We start from the raw sequence: 16,578 nt of genomic DNA on the forward strand, positions 1-16,578 counted from the left end.
TTGCATGCTTGGTTTGGTTTTCCCCCGAGGGATACAATCAAACGTCATCCTGGACGAGACATGACATCCTCGGACATTTGGAGAATGCTTACAGGATTCTGGCGATTCAATTCAAAACTCGCATGTAATCACTCTTTTCGCTCCAACTCCATGCTGTATTTACATAAATTTCTGTGTCACAGTTTATTCGGGCGCACATTCAGTAGTGTGGTCCGTGACACAGATTTGTATGTTCTGGGAGATATATTTCAGGGCAATGTAGTGGATTCTTCCAAAATTCTGATGGAAGGTCTTGTCGCCGCTTCTCGATCCAAAGATAAGAAGATTGGGTTCGGCAATATAATCTGTGGAATAATTCTCGGTTCAAAGGGTACTATTGATGTTCCCTGGAGTGATGATGAATTCTTCCCGACAATTGACTATGAATTTCTCGAGCGCGAAGGACTTGTGAAACGTGTCTTTCGAGCAGGGCCTAAATTTTTGTCTGCACCGGAAAGTGAAACTTTCGTGCAGTTTCAAGTTGATCGTATTAAGGCCAGAAATATCCCGTTAGATAGGGATGAATATGTAGAATAGTTTCTGTTTTTTTTTTGTATATATTTTGTTTTGTTTTGATTATTGGTTTGTTTTCATTATTTTGTACATATGTTTATATAATAAAAATCTTATTTAGTTTAATTCTTGATTTTTATCCATTTGATCCATTATCTATACTTAGCATATTTCATATGGGTACTTTCTAATTTTTCTTACTCAAATTAAGATAAAAAAGATTCACTTGAACTAAATATGTTTTTTCTATTTTTCCACACATTTATCCACGTTTAATTTTATTTTGTAACTCAATTTATTTTTAATGAATTAAGTTTACATTTACTAAATTCAATTCATGTGTTACATATGTATTAACATGCACTTATTATGCATTTAATATGGTTCTCTTAACTTATATGCATAAATGAACATTTAAGTTTCATTAATTACTCATAAATCAATTTATTAAGGTAAAACCTTTGGTTTTCCTTGCAATTAATGTCATTTATTTAAAGTTTTTAGTACAAGAACAATTAATATTAAGTTCAGAAACCATTTCAACAACAACAATGCACAAACCAAGTCAAAAGGAACCAAAATTGGACATTTCAACCAATTCTCTACCGAGAATTAAGAAATTCTCGGTATGAGCAGCAAGTTTGGACCGATTTCAGGGCAAAAAATTGCCTGAAAGTCGCGTGCCGCGGCTATGCCATCCGCGGTCGCGACACGCGTAAAAATTGCCCTATTAAATCCGATTTTGCCACCACTTTTGCCTATTCCTATTCCTATTCTACCTATTCACCTACCTATATAACCCTATATAAACCTACCTCTTACACAAACCTCATATCACCTCTATTTTTACCCAATCCCTTACTCTAAACTCTTCCCCAAAATCTACTTTTTATCTTCCCAATTTATTCACTCCAATTTCTATCCTATTTCCTATTTTTAGTCACTTCCATTTCACAACCCCAAACTCATCTTCAAGCTTTGGTCTTTCTTTTCACTTCTTCTTCTTCTTCTTCTTTTTCATACCTTAAGCCCCTAAACACCATCACCATGGTTAGGACAAAGCGTGTTGGTAACAAACCCGCCGTTACGGAAGCTAATCGCCTTCGGGTTCAATGCGGAGCTTATTTTGACATCTATTCGGAGGAAGAAGCCGCTCGTTTCAAACATTTTTCACAAGCCGACCGCCAATTTGTAGATATGCACTTCTTAGACTTCCATTCGATAAGAGTATTAAATTTCTCTACTCGAATTGATGCCTTTATTGAAGCTTTGGGTTGGCAAGAGTTCGTTAATATGCGTTTCCCGCGTATTAATGAGTATGTTGTGGAATTTTTGGTCACTTTGTCCATGAACAAGAAGAAAACTTCAATTTCTTTTAGGAATAATGGTATACCTTATACCATTGATTATGAAGCAATGGGAAACATGTTTGGCTTCCCTACTTCTGATTTTTACGATAAGCCTAAGGATTTTGATAATGATGCTGTTTGGCAAACTCTCTCGGATCAAGATTATTTTAATTCCAAAAACACTTCAAGCAAGTTGATTAAGGACAATTGTGTGTTCTTCTTTCATAAGTATTTGAGTTTCTCCTTGTTTGGTCGTGTTGAGAGTTCAAAGGTCCAAGTTCGGGATTTGTATGTTTTGGATAGTTTGCTTAAAGGTTTGAGGATTGATTGCATTGGTATCATGTTTGACAATTTGTTCCGTGCTTCGAGGGCTAGTACAATTCAAATCCCTCTTTGTAATTTTATCACCGGTCTTGTGTTGGGAGCACGGGGTGAATTGGCCGACTATGACATGTCCACCTACCGTGGGTATGTTCCACTTTTGGACATCTCGGCTCTTGAGCGAGCTCATTTATTGCTTCCCCAAGGACCTCCCGTCTTTATTTCCTATGCTACCCGTATTGCCCATCTTCGTGGCACTATGGGTGGTGGCGCTTCAAGTTCTCAATTTGTAGGTACCGAAGGCGGCGGAGATGCGGAAGGAGAGGAGGATGCACCACCGGCTCAGGCACAACCCCAAGCACCTCAAGCGAAGGATAATCCGGTAGATTTGAGGAGGATTTTGGACCAAATTAATTCCAACAATCGCTCCATGAATCTACGTATTGATGGCGAATACCCAATCTTGAGTTGGAAGATCAACTACGGAACATGATGGACCGAATGGTTGAAAACAATATGGTGATGAATGACAACCTCAACCTTTTGAGGCGTGAACATCGATCGACTCGGCATCGGATGCTTTCCTTTTTCCGACGCCGCAATGTGGAGACGTCACCTACACCTCCCGATTCACCACCTCATGCTTAGGTTGTTTTCCTTTCATTTTATTTTTATCTTGTTATATGTTTGATACATTTTCCTTTTATTATGTTTGGTCCAATTTTTACTTTTATGTTGAATGTTTCATTTGCTTAATTTAACTCTTTGTTTCGTATGCCTTATTTCGTATTCTATATTTTCTCCATTCTTTTTGCACCAATGAGGACATGGTCCAATTTAAGTGTGGGAGGAGACATACATATATCAATTTCTACATAAATACGAAATACGAATAAATTCAACAAAGATATTATTTTGCACAACAAATAATAAATGCAACGAATGATATTCATGCAAATGCAACACATATATATATATTGCAAAACATTTTTCACAATAACTTAACATTTTCATATATTTTTAGAAAATTAATCATAAGTTTTTATGATTATTTTTAGGTTATCATTATCGTTAGAAATAATATTTCTATACAGGTAATATTTTTTTAAATTTTTCACAAATCTCCGATACGATTTTAAGTAAAATTGTCTCGAGTGAATGTATTTAAGTAAAAATTCTTTATTCAATCTCTATTTTATATCATGCAATTCATGATACAATAAATCTTATTTTAAATTTTCAATTAGGTTTATAGGCATTAAATTGAACTAACAATTTTAGCTCGGTTTGATTTCGTCTTACATTAACACCAATTGAAGTTTTTAAGGAAACTTTAGCCATAATACATGTTGAATTTTAAGTCAATATAGGATGAATGTGCTATTTTTCTTTTTCCCAAGTTACAATTTAATAATTCATGTTAATTAATCGATTAGTTGTATTCTTAACTTTTGGCCACGATTGAGACCAACCTTATCACAATCGAGGTATGAAAGGGAAGAAAATTAAATACCGTTTACTTTTGGCCACGGTTGCGACCACCCTTATCACAATCGAGGTATGGAAGGAACGTTTAAAAAAAACAACAAGCGTGTATAAGTTTAAAGTAACGATTGCGTCCACCCATGGCATGGTCGGTACCTCTTAAGCAAACACAAAGCAATAAAATACGTATAAGGTTACGGTTGAAACCACCCTTATTTCGGGCGTAACCAAGCAAATAAAATCAAGTACTTATTCATTTTAATATATCTTATATATTAGTTTAGGTTTGGGAAAGAAAATTTTAGTGCTTTGAAATGCCTTGAGATGAAAAACTCAATAACATGCGTGCTTATTTCGTCCCAAATGCTTCAATTCAAAATTGAAAATACAAGACGAATGATATATCGTATTTATACTAAGTTAGTTTGATATTTTGCGTATAAATTTGCCATGCGAAGCTAGTCTTTTCGGCTTAACTAATTTAAAAGGTAATACAGAGATATATGTTTTATTTTCATAAAGAGATTAGTTAGAGAATAAAATCAGTGAAATTTTGCTCGGGACTAGCAAAAGATTAAGTGTGGAGATTTGTTAAGCCCAAAATACACCTATAATATCATCAATAATTACATCAATATTGCTACGAATTTATGCTATTTATACCTATTTAGAAAGCTTTTACTTTCGAATATATTTCTTTCATGCAAGGTACATAAATATTTGGTAAAATCCAAATAGGAGTAAAAATAGCTCGAAAATAGAAGAAAAACCCTACAAAAGGAGTCGAAGACGACGAAAATTAATAACGCCAAGTCGAGGACACGAACGAGGGCTGAAAAACGAAAAATGCTCCGTGCCGCGACCGCGGCTTTCCCTTTTCACGGTCGCGACACGCGTCGTCAGTCACTTTTCCCCTTCGTCTGAAGTGCATTTGATGCTCCCCCATTCTCGGTAGTGAATTTGATAAATCTCGGTACGAGCAGGAGATTTTAGAAGCATGTTACACAATTTCGTTTTCGACGAAACGTGTTCGTTCGCGTGGATAAAGACGTCCTTTCACAACGGATACGTCCTTTCACAACGGATACGTCTCTTCACAACGGACACGACACTTCGATCAAGACTCTTCAACATCTATAAATAAAGAGTTGATGGAGAGTTGAAAAAATGATATAATGTTATATGTGTAGAAGAAAGAGATTAGTGTAGAATTTATGCAGAAGTTCCGAATCAAGTGATTCAGAAGTTAGATTTAGATTCTGTTCAAAAGCAATATGATGTACACACATTGTTTACAAAATAATAACAAATTCAGTAGCGTTTAGACATTGTTCCAGTTTAGTTTTCATTTTGGTAGTGGACCGACCCAGTCTCTATTACGAAGATTCAGCGAGAAGATTGAGTAGAGGATTCGCCCCTGAGCCTGACAAACTCGAACGAAACCCAAGGAAAGGATTGACAACCCGTTCACTTGCACGCCGTCGAAGAATTCAATGCTCCATGTTCTCTGTAAACTTGTATCAATTTATATTTCATCTAATAAAGTCCGTTCTATTCGATAGATTTTTATGCAGCACTTATGGTAACCAATCCACTAAAGTGACTGCTGGTGTTTTCATTAAAACGTATTTAATCCAAAATCTTTACAAGGAAACTTTGTTGAACACTTAGGCAAATTATTATCTCGGTAGAGTTTTAATTTGGTTAAGGGCAATTATCCCGGATAAGGGTTTTGTCGCGTTCAAAGCCAAATAATTAGAGGTTCCGTCATTTATTTCATCTTTATAATTCGTACAAAGTTTAAAGTTGTTTCTTTGCTTAATGCAAACAAAAATACTTGTTTACTTTTCTAAAGTACTAAAACGTTCCTGTTTTGCAAATTCATTCTTAAGTCAGATATTTTCTAACATCTTCATATTCTAATCTAATTCTCGTTCTAGCAATTTCAAAACCAAAACCGATTAAACGATTTTTTCATATTATAAACCTTAAAGTAAATTTAACCGATTATAAATAAGTTTTGTTTAAAAAAAGCGTTCCCTGTGGGATCGATATCTTTTATTACTACAAGCGTATACCGTGCACTTGCGGAAATCGCTCAACAAGTTTTGGCGCCGTTGCCGGGGAAACGCCAAAATTTTTTTGATAAAATTTTAAATTTTTCGTGTTTTATTACGAATCTAGGTTTATTCATACTTATTCAAACTTTTATATTTTATTCATTTACACTTACTAACATATTTATTTTTCAAATTCTGTTTTGTAGGTAGTTTCTGTTGATATATTACAGGTTAGGTATACCTAAAAAAAATTACAGATTAATACTCATATTTCTATTGATATATTACAGGTTAGGTATACCTAAACCTCCCAATACCATTGGCCATCTCCTATCATAATTCATAATTAAACTAAAGAATGTTCAAACTAATGACATTTAACGGAATTGCATTTCAAAGCATTGATACCGCTAGTGTAACCTCTATAAATTAATGAATATAATTAGAATCCTAAAATTATCAATAAATGATATCGATAAATCAATATTTATTGATTTATAGAATTTATTTTGTATATTATACTAGTCGAAAATTGTACATTACAGGTATTATATAACATTTTTAACTATTTTAATAATTAGTTACTAATGAGGACGTTGGATCTTCAGAGTGGATCGGGTACATAAGCCGAGGTTGCTTCCATTTAGGTCGCCGGACCTGTGTCGGGGGAGGTCCCTGGTGTACACTCCGATGCTAAAGTTAGTAGGAGTATAGATATAGAGAGATAAAGTATTGAGAGAGAGGAGGAGTATACCTTCCCTTTGTCGGAGTATTTATAGTGAATGTGATGGGCCTATGGGCTTAGAGAGCTTTGCTTGCATTGGGTTTGATTGTTTTGGGCCTAGTGGTCCGTCTTTGATCCATATTCCTCATCAAGTAGTCCCTCCCCCCTTTTCAAGGGTCTTTCGAGTATTTATGCGAGGTTCAAAATGTTCTAAGGGTGGCTTATTAATAACAATGGCATCGCTTGGGACGGCTTATGAATAATTGCGTCGCTTGGGACGATTTATGAATAATTGTGTCGCTTAGGACGGCTTATGAATAATTGCGTCGCTTGGGACGGCTTATTATCGAGAATAAATGGAATAAATATACACGTCCGGAGACGGCCTTCAAGAATAAATGGAATAAATATACACGTCCGGAGACGGCCTTCGAGAATAAATGGAATAAATATACACGTCCGGACGGCCTTCGAGAATAAATGGAATAAATATACACGTCTGGAGACGACTTTCGAGAATAAATGGAATAAATATACACGTCCGGAGACGGCCTTCGAGAATAAATGGAATAAATATACACATCCGGAGACGGCCTTCGAGAATAAATGGAATAAATATACACGTCCGGAGACGGCCTTCGATAAATAAGTGACTGTTACCCGTCATTTAGATGGTCTTCTCGACGGGTCTAGATGATTTTCCGATGATGGGACCGATCAATTAGGACTGTGCAAGCCGATACCGAGAGCCGACGTGCTCGATAATTGGATAGGATTGAATCGGGCAACCATGCTCTTGTAGAAAGATCGGATCTTCATGTCCGGAGATCGACGATCAAAACCAAAAAACTCGGGGACCCGTGGATCGAATAGAATTTGTTTGGCTCGTTAGCAACATTTGGCTAACTTGATAGTACTTAGATTGAGATCGAGCCCTCACTTGCTGAGCGAACCTCCTCTTACTCTCCTTCGATTGCAACCCCATTATGAATTGAAAAGACGAGGTCCGACCATGAGAGCTCGCAAGCTTGCAACCCATGAGAGTTGATGTCGCATGCATGACCCTTTAGTGACTGCGGAGATCAGGTACCAAGTGCAAGATGGTGGGATCGATCGTTCCGACTGCCGTGGGAGGTTTCTGATTTGAGCGAGTAGCTTCTGACTTCGACATTGATATCGATGAGGGTCGATTCGGATAGAGAGCATCGAAAGTGGATTCCAATTTCAAGAATATTGGCGAGCATTCTTCGATTTGAAGAATGAGTTTCAGTTTATGAACATCGACTCTGAAATTTTGCAAATGTGATAAACATGATGCTGGTATGTAAATTTGCTGAACTTTGTTTGAGCCAATGATGATATGAATCCAGTGTTATGTTGGATTTTAGCTTCAATATATACAGTGTTCAGATTCTCTGCGACACTTTATAGAGGTGACCTTCGACTTCGGCCTTCATGAAGGATCAATTTGGCTTCGACATTCTGCTATGAGAAGGCTCGATTTGATTTCGACTGGTTCCGAACTGATCGGAGGGTGCCTGATGTAGTTTTCTGAACCGATCGGAGCGCGTCCGATCTAGAAGATATGAGAAGGATATCTCGTCATCTTGCAATTTCTCTTCAAAGTACGTGCGGCTCGATTCGGTACTCATTCGAACAAGATGCCAAGAGAAGCAATAATGATAAATATATCTGATGAGTATGCTGCTCTTTTGCCAAACAATTTTGATGAAGAAACTTATCATCCTAAATTCGAGGAGCTCAGACCTTGGTTTTGCTGTGCACGGGTGTGAAGCTGAGATTTTTGAAATGTTGTGGAGCCGAGGTGCATGTCTGGAGGAGTTGACCAACTTCAGCATGCTCCGACATGGATATTCGGATGGTGGGAATCCAGATGGTGTGGGTCGATTAATAGAAATCGGAACCCAATCTTATCCGCTCCTCCAATCCACTTCTTCTTTCTTATTTAAATGATCCCTCCATGAGTTTGTGGAGCTTGTGGTGAGATATGATCCCATCACCTTGATCAAATCTTCCAGATCCAGAACAAGTTCATGGATCAAGAACTAACATGGAGAGCCTTTCATCCTAGCTCTTGAGTTTTCAAAATTATTCCAGTAGGATATTTTGTGATCTTCAAAAATGATCAATCGTTCCGACCCATGACTAATAGAAGAGATAGATCGAAACCGAAAGATTAAAATGGAATTGTGTGTTACTCCACGCTCACCGCACCAAATAATGAGGACGTTGGATTTTCAGAGTGGATCGGGTACATAAGCCGAGGTTGCTTCCATTTCGGTCGTCGGACCTGCGTCGGGGGAGGCCCCCGGTGTACACTCTGATGCTAAAGTTAGTAGAAGTATAGATATGAGAGATAAAGTAGTGAGAGAGAGGAGGAGTATATCTTCCCTTTGTCGGAGTATTTATAGTGAATGTGATGAGTCTATGGGCTTAGAGAGCCTTGCTTGCATTGAGTTTGATTGGTTTGGACCTAGTGTGCCGTCTTTGATCCATATTCCTCATTAGTTATTTTGTTACTAATTTAATAATAATATCTAATTATTATAAAAAGGTTTATTATTTTTTGACACTATTTTTAATATAATATATAAAATATAAATATGTAATAAACGAATATTATCATGAATAGATTTTTTATAATGTCAATATGTTTGAATTAACGGTATATCAACTGAACAATAATGTAGTAAATACAACCGCAGTCTTGTAAACCCAAGATCAAATGAACACTAATTATGATTTTTATTGGAGAAATGTATCAAATTCATGATTAAAAATTAAAACCAATGATTATAATTTGATTCTAAAAGTAGTATGAAATTACATATGACATATCAATATCAACTTATTTAAAAAGTTATATCAAGAGGCAATAAATGAGAGATATATGACGATCCAATTAAATAATTTTCATTTGAAATAAATAAAATTACAATTAATAAATTGGAAAAAGTACAAAAATATTTCATCTGTTTCCAATCGGCACCCTTGTGATTTAAAAATTTACAAACTGGTACCTTAACATTCATTCTGTTAGCAAACACATATCAAATTGACTAACAGTACTAAAAGTCAAAGGAAAAAGAGTTAATTTAGTCCTTATATTTATTTATTTTATAAATTAAACCTTTATTATCTAATTATCATAAACAAACCCCAAAATAAAAAATAAAAATCAATTACACCATCTTCTCCATTTCTCTTTATTTTCTTATTGTTCTTCTTCTTTCTCTCTCCCTTCTCTCTCCTCTAATCTATTTATCCCAACCTCAACCCCATCACCTTCACCGGCTCCGGCTCCTTCACGTGTCGGCTCCGGCTCCATCAAAATACTGCTCCGACATATCTCACATATCCACCCCGACACGTCAACGAAACTCAAAGAAGTCAACTTGGAATTTAAGCCAATCCCAACAAATAATATTAATATTTTATTAAATAAAATGTAATTATTGACCTAGGTCCACCGAATAAATTGTATAAAATTTTCTCCTTCAATAGTCTTTCATTCGTTTCATTTCCCAACCGTAAGGTCCTGTTTGACAAGTAGTTGTTAGCTGATGTTGACCGCTGATAACTGACTACCTGATTGTATACATTTGTTTGGTAAAATTTAACTGATTACTAATAATAACTTTTATTTGGAATTAAAAGATAGTAATTAAAAGCAAAAATGTTATTCAAAAGGGACGAAACAATAACCTAATTTAAAAAGCTCATGAAACCAGATTTTTCAAAATTAGTTCTTTTTGAATCTCATAAGCTCTTTCTTCCGTTCATTACACACCAATATTAATTTTAACCCAAAAATCTATATAGCATATGAGGACTTTACTTTTTGTTGATGAAACCTCCACGAAATTTCTTTTGATGGAGACTGAAACTGGAAATGGAAAGTGTTCCCTTCCACAAACTTTTTCCATGTTCGTATCAAAATTAGAAATCTAACTTACTTTTCATTAATTATGAATAGTACATGAAGAAAGCATCAATAATTGAGTTCTACAAGGCTTAAAGGCAAGTATTTCGTGCAGGAATTAATACTACTTTAACACATTTACATTTTTGTTTTGCAGAAGAGGTAGTCTATGAGAGTATGAATTTCCTTTGTCATCATCTTCAACCATCTTTTCTTCCTGAGCTTTTCCCCATATCACAGTGTAAAATCCAATGGCAATAGTAATCCCTCCAATCACACTTCACAATCATTATAAAAAATGTTATTCAATTATAAATTTTCTAAATCTCGAGTCTTTCTCTAATATAATTTGTTATGCATACCTTCCAAAATAAAGAATATCACCAAGAAATGAAACCCCCAACAAAGTTGCAATAATCATTCCAAGTGGCTTGAACATGGAAGTGTAGAGAGGCCCTTTCTTCCCAATTGCCCACGTATGAACCAAGCTACGAAGTGATACTGCAAAAATTCCCTACATAAATTTTATTCAAAACTCAAATTGTCAGACATTATAATAATCTTAGACTAAATGGTCGGGTCGAGAGTTCGAATCATGACTTACCGAACACACGATGGCTAACAACTCAACGTCAGGCTTTAGTACCCAAACATTTGGATCCTTCTCTACAATTAAAGTAAGTATGGCACATAGCACAGTCACAAAGGCGCAAGTTATAGTTGTTATCATCAACACCGAAGGATAGTCTTTCAAAATCGAAGCCTGATTCAAATTAATTAATTAAGTTAAAAGGTATAGATGGGCTAATTAATTAATTAATAAGAGCTAAATATTTAAGTACCTGGATGATGAATAAAAGTGCCAAGCAGAAAGCACCAGCTACACAAAGGAAACCTCCAAGGACCCAGTTTGAAGGATGTGAGGCGCTAATGGTGACGGCCTGCCCTTTTTACAATGTCACTATTAAGGCTCCTGCTACTGATACTATAGTCCCCGTTGCCTTTGCTTTGCTACTTGCTAATCTCATCTCTACTTTCTCTGTTCTGTTTCCAAATTTTTTTTACATTTCTTCTATACAAATGATATAATATTATAAATTATTTCCTAATTTTTACATATTTCAAAATTTATGGGTTTTTTCCTCCAAATGTCCGGAATACGGATACAAAATTGACAGATAACAAAATTACAAAAACCCATTTGGCCTCCACCACCATATATATAATGTCATCTATAGATAATAGTGACAAATATAACATATATCAAGTAACGGAAACCAAATAATTGCTTTTTGGCGTGCATCTAAATCTATCATTAAAAATTATCAAAAGAAAAATCTAGCATTAAAAGAAAAATATAAAGTGAAACGAGTAGAATAAAGCCAAGATCTAGTCCTAATTTTTTTTTTATTTTTATTTTTTGAAATGTTTAATATTTTTATTTAGATAATAACAACTTACAGAAACAAGAGAATGAGGCACACCTCCCTCACCTCACCTGGATATTATGGCTAACAAGAAAGTGAAAGCCGGAGTAAGATCCGTAATCGCCGAGCAGAGCGTTGGAGAGCTGTACTTGATCCCGGTGTTGAAGAATACCTGAATACATAAACTATATAAATTGTTTTTAATCAGCGGTATCATGAGCTACTGCGAAATTGAAAATTCAGGCAATTAAACGAATTAAACACCTGATAATACCAAGAAGGAACATTTTAGAAATTAAGGAGGGTGTGAGTTGGGGGCGAGCTCTTCTCCTGAAAATTCATTGAAACATGTATGTGTGAATGAAATTGAAATTGAAATCCAAATCGAAATCGAAATCGAAATCGAAATTGAGCAATTGAGTGTGTTGTTGAATTACCTGTAGAAGATGAAGGAAGAAGGAAGGAGGATGAGGAGGGCTAATAGATGGGAGTAAAGTATGTAAATAAACTGACTCATGCCTCTTCCCATGGCTGCTTTCATAATAGTAGTTAAGCTTACTTCCATAAACTCTGTCGCCACCATAGCGGCTGTTACTCCAGAAACCCACATTTTTCCTCTCCCCGACACAATTTGTGATAGCACACTAGTTTCCAAACCACCATATAGGAATAGGATAGCGCTGTGATGGGAGACTAGTTTGGTGACTTCGGAATTACGCATACCATTAAATGCTATTGTTTGTTTCTTCTTCCTTTATTTTCATGTTTTGCTGCCTTGCAAGGGATGTACAATTATTATAATAAAGGTATGAAAATGACTTCAAAAATAGCATCATTCTAAACTCAATATTTACATAATGATATCAATTTAGACGTGATTAATGGAATTTCACGCCTTAATGTTTGTAAAACGTTAATAATGTACAAATATTGAGGTTAAAATGATGTTATTTTATAGGGCAAATTATAAATCTAGTCCAACTAAAGGGATCCATTTAAATATCTAACTCACTTTGCTTCAATCTCACTAAATTAGACACTTTCATCCATTTTGGACAAAATTATCCTTAGTTCTATTCGATCGACCGATCCATCTGCTCCTGCTCCAACTTCTTCTTCGTTTCATCTTCTTCAATTTTTGATACTCATCGTTAGCTATTTTTGAGATTATTAAAGTATTATGTTCAATATTTCGTAAAAATTGTATGTTTTTAGCTTATACGTCTGCTTTTCTCGTTTGTATTGCCTATTTCTTCATCTGTAACGGTATCGTTTCAATTTCCTACATTTTCCTCCATTGTTGTCGCATTTGTGACGAAATTTGTCGCATCTCGTCACGAATGCGAAAACTCTTGTCGGATTTGTGACGAATTCGTCACAAATGCGACATCGCAGCAGTTCAATTGTTAGACTTTTTCTTTTCTTTCTCATTTTTTGAGCTTTCCATCCTAATCCTTTTCCGTAGACGCTAATTCTTCAAAGGTTGAACGAAACATAATCTCTTCTCTCTATAAACCACCGTTTTTTTCATCGTTTTGGGATGGCGAAGAAGACGTTGAGAGTCTATTATGATTATGATTATGATGATTCTTATGCATTTAGTTTAGAAGCCTTTAATCAGCATTATTAATTATGATTAGCATTAGAAAATGGTGGAACATTACTGATTTGTGGAATTATATCCATTACGGCCCAACTACAATATATATCTACTTTGAATTGCAGATCTCTTTTTACTAATATTTGGTTCATGCTATCAATTATTTCATTTTATTTTATTGAATTTAATAAGGGTACAATTATTTTCAATGATTTGTGATTAAGAAAGATAAGAAATAATTTGACCATTCATAGATACTATAGGAATCAGATATCAACAGAATCGTAGTGAATTCTACAAAATGGTAGGAGTGGGAATTTGAGGAATTTTACTGTAATATTCTGTAATCCTCATTTGATATGTATGCATTATTAATTTTGAATGAGTGAATCACAAGATTAACATATTCTCATTAAGGAATGAATATTACAACCATTGTTTTTATATTGTGCTAGGTGTGGTCACCAAGCAATCTTCTTAATTAAGGAAATAAAAGGACAGGACAAGTGTCCAAACTAGATCCCTATGATGACCTTGATCAAAATGGATGGTGGTGATCTATTTGGGTTTTTGATTGAATAAGGAAGGACTATCATAAGGGAATGGAACATTTCTAGAATGTGCTATCCATGGAAAATTACCATGACGCCCTTATTGATGTTGTAATGACCGAATTGCCCTCAAGCAATTTGGCTTCTTTATTACGGAAGACAAGAGTTTGGGTAAACCAAACTCATTTACTTCCTCTTGACACTCTCCTTCTCTTCCCTTTGGAAACCCAAAGGTCTTCTTCTTCTTGAACCGTAAGCCTTCATTCCTCCATTTTCTTCTGTAATTCTTCTTCTTCCATGGAGACTTTGTATTGATAAGTTTAATACCCTCCCTCAAACTATGCTTGGCATAAATTCCTCAAGCTTAGTTTGCTGATTAAAAACCTAAGTTGTGGAGAGTGTTGAGCCTTTGTGAAAAGATCCGCCACCTGCAAGCCGACGGGATCGGCATTAGACGAACCAGTCCAGCTTGAACGCGTTCTCGGATTACATGACAGTCGATGTCTATGTGTTTCGTCCGTTCGTGAAAGACCGGATTCTGAGCTATATGCATGACCGAAGTATTGTCGCAGAATAAGAGGGAAGCCGCCGATGGTGGCGTTTTCATGTCCTTTAGAAGGTTTGTGAGCCAGTGAAGCTCGCATGACGCTGAGGCCATGGCTCTATATTCCGATTCATAAGAGGATCTGGAGACAGTGTTTTGTTTCTTTGATATCCAAGAGATGAGGGCCGTTCCGAGAAAAACGCCGTATCCGGTGACCGATTTTTGAGTCTCTTGACAAGTCGCCCAGTCCGAGTCCGTGAAGGCCTGTAATTGCAAGTCGTTGTATGTAGGGAAAAACAACCCCAAGCCTATCATCCCCATGAGGTAACGCAGAACTCTCTCTGCTCTATTTTGATCTTCTATGGTTGGTTGCATAAGATGCTGGGATAATTGGTTTACAATATATGTGATGTCTGGCCTTGTATGTGAGATAGAGCAATTTTCCTATCAACTGTCTATATGATGTGTTTTCTGGAAGTGTTTTGTCATTCTGGCTTGGTTTGTAGTTTGGTAACGCGGGGGACGAGGCTGGTTTGCAGTCGATGAATCCTTGATCTTGTAACAATTCTAATGTGTACTTTCTTTGTGACATGTGGAGCCCCTGACTGCTGCGAGAGAATTCAAAACTCAGAAAGTAATGTATGACCCCGAGATCCTTCATGCTGAAAGCATCATTTAGGTGTTGCTTGGCCAAGTTGATGGATTGCATGTTGTTTCCTGCGAGAACCACATCGTCAACATATACTAATAACATGGTTACATGTTCTGCATCTTCCTTTGTGAACAAGGACGGATCAGCTACTGACTGAAAGAAACCCATTTGTTTGATGGTGGCGGTTAACTTTCATTCCACTGCCTGCCTGCTTGCCTGAGCCCGTAGAGAGCCTTGTTGAGTTTGCATACTTATCGTGGGTTCTCCGGAGTCATTCCTGGTGGCATTATCATGTAGACATCTTCATTTAATTCCCCATGTAAGTATGCGTTATCAATGTCTAGTTGGTGTATGTGCCATTTCTTTGTGATTGCTATTGTTAACAAAGTGTTGGGGTTTAGTGTCCTATAGACAATTGTTCTAGGATACAAACTTAATGTAAATGAAGTGTTCTTTATATCATTTGTTTTAATGAGATATATGTTTTATAACTATATAAAGGCAATCCCTTTTAAGCACTAAATAAAGTCTAATAAAAGGAAATCCGTAAGTTTGTTTAAAGTGATTATAAAATGTTCATACAAGCATGAAGTGAGACGAAAGTTTATAATAAACTAATAAACTTAAAACCACCCCAAGTCAAGTAATATGTTTAGGATTGACATATCACTATTGAGACTTGCATGTAACAATGTCTTCTGTCCGACAGAAAGCTGATCTCACAAGCTTCATATATATAGATATCTGGACAGTTACATGGATCCGATGAAAAGTAGTTCATTGGGATTGGGGACCCGACTTGAGATAACAGGATGGGTAGATTCATCCTTGTCACCTGTTCATCTCATTGGTATTAATAGGTATAAATAATCCTCAGACTCAAAGGAATGTTAATTGGTAATTCTGGATTACTGAATGTGACGCTTTGATCCTGTTGTAACACGATCCTTAACAGAGATGACTCTGGGGTGTGAACAGCAGAGGTTGGGTATCACAGGAAGTGATTGCGGGATCGTTATACATTGGATTGAACATTTATCACTCCCGATAAATGGGAGATATATCCATTGATCGCTTGTGGAAGTCTTGACTCTAAATCCTTGCAAGGTGATAGCTTAAGATTGAAATGAGATTTCTCTTAACCTATCTAATTGGAGTTGACTCGGCCAGAACAAGTAAAACGAACGTCTCGCTATATGTGACTTGACATTACCCATAGTCATAAGATTCAGTTCAAGGACGTAGTTGATAAAGGATCGAATTATGCCGTAACTAATACGAAAAGGTCAACGACAGAATCAACCTGTCTTCTTATAGGTCTAGGGGAATGATTACGGACTTGCTAATCACATACTTTGTACATCATTCCG

The 16,578-nt window shown here is 36.0% G+C and overlaps 1 pseudogene; it reads right to left on the bottom strand.

Annotated features, from left to right (window-relative positions):
- Positions 1-10,451: 10,451 nt before the first annotated feature.
- On the bottom strand, positions 10,452-12,627 carry LOC136218154 (WAT1-related protein At5g40210-like; annotated as a pseudogene).
- Between the last annotated feature and the right edge of the window lie 3,951 nt (positions 12,628-16,578).

Source organism: Euphorbia lathyris, chromosome 2 (assembly GCF_963576675.1).
Source record: "Euphorbia lathyris chromosome 2, ddEupLath1.1, whole genome shotgun sequence".
Taxonomy (NCBI): Eukaryota; Viridiplantae; Streptophyta; class Magnoliopsida; order Malpighiales; family Euphorbiaceae; genus Euphorbia; species Euphorbia lathyris.